The sequence below is a fragment of the Podarcis bocagei genome (assembly GCF_964188305.1).
Source record: "Podarcis bocagei genome assembly, chromosome: 10".
NCBI lineage: Eukaryota > Metazoa > Chordata > Lepidosauria > Squamata > Lacertidae > Podarcis > Podarcis bocagei.
In genome coordinates, this window is record NC_138135.1 from 48,037,800 (window position 1) to 48,039,617 (window position 1,818).

A 1,818-nucleotide genomic window follows, 5' to 3' on the forward strand; every position below is an offset into this window, starting at 1 on the left:
GCAGCCGCGCTGCCCTTGCTCAATCTCTTCCCTCCCTCCTCCCCCCCCCCAAGCCGCTCCAGGGGGAGTGTAGGGCGGGGAGGGGGGCTCGCCATTGACAATCGGAGAGAGGGACCCAGGCAGGCAGGCGGCCCCACCTCCTCCTCCTCCTTTTCCCTCCCCCGCCCCACCCCCCGCTCCCTCATCTCCAGTGAAAGCGGACAGGGACAGCTCGGCCCAGGATTATCTCTTGTTTTAAATCCCGGAAGTGGAGCTTGATTACTCGCCCCGATTAAGGGCGTCCGCAGGGATGCAAGTCTTGAATGGGGGCAGCGCCACGTGCAGCTCATTCAAGCGCCTCCAAGCGTGGAGCGCGGGGAGGGACGCGCGGGAGTCGCGCTGGAACGGGAGCGAGCACGTGGCTCGCAGCAGGCGCTCGCCGCCCCCTCCAGGCCGGCTTGCTCCTCTCTCCTTTTTTTTATGAAGGGGTTTTAGCCGTTTTAATCTCTTGGAAGAGACCGAGAAATCTCATTCAGTTATTTCTCGTTCTCCTCCCCCACCCACCCTTCGTGCCCTCCACGCCCGGCCGGCCCAGCTGGCCAACCATCAAGCTCGCAGCAGCAGCAGCAGCGACGGAAGCCACATGCGCATCCCACTTGATCTCTTGCCCCCGCGTAAAAGTTTCCAAATCGGAGCCGATGCTTTACATGTGCACTGGAATGATTTGAAATAAAGGCATGCCCGTTATAAAATATGATGGTGGTGATTTCCTGGCAAGAAAACTTTGGTATTACTATTATTTCAAAGTGTCGCCGTCTCTTGGAATAAGGGTTTGCCTACAGGGCAGCTGGACGGGGCACCGTGCATATTCCGCGCTCTTCTTCCGATCGTTCAAATGGCAAATCGGGTTCCCGGGCAAGATCAGCTCAAACTACACAGTCCACCTGGGCAGCGGCGGGGGAACCTCGTTTTTTCTCCCCTGCGCAATGGATAGTATCTCTCTCGAGAACGTCCCCCTATCCACGCCCTGGGCTTTAGGGTTACAGAACAACAACAGGCAGCCATGGGATAAAACAACCAAAATATCCTTACAATGAAGGGAATCTAAAGCAACTCCAACAAACAAACACAGCAGTACCATCCCAAGAGTCTGCTCAAAAACAAAAAGCCGAATATACAAAAACCCAGTGGCAGGAATTGCTACTAGCAGTAATGAAACAGAGGGAAAAGAGATTCTGGGAACTGGTGGCCTGGGTTTAATGGAAGAGAGTTCATCACAGGACGCCTCAACTCCTGCCTCTGATTGGGTTAAATATTTCTCCAATCCAAGCCAGGGCCAGCCCAAGATGTTTTGCTGCCTGAGGCAAACCAGAAAATGACACACATTGGTTGGTTCACAGGCATGCCCATGCCTCTCTGGTGACTGCTTTTTCCTTTTTCTTTCCTGAGGGATAGGGCTGCCATATTTCAAAAAGTGAAAATCTGGACAGAAAAGTTGTTGGGCTTTTTTTGCAAAATCTCAAAAAAAGGAGGAAGCTTTTGAGCTATTTTTAAGGAAAATTGCCAAAAAAGACACTGCTGACATGGCTTTTCCTGGACTTTTCAGCAATTTCTGCCAGGACACTGCTCCTGAAGGCCAATTGCCAGCTATGTCCAGGAAATTCCAGGCATATGGCAACCCTACTGTGGGAGATAGACCCAGCAAAGGGGCTTGGTTTACAGCAGCTGAATCTATCTCCCTCAGGTGTGGATCTGCCAGCCTTCCCAACTGTCCAGAGTCTGCCACCCAAGGCAGTCACCGCCATTCGCCTCATCAGGCCTACAACAGGAGAGGGAACA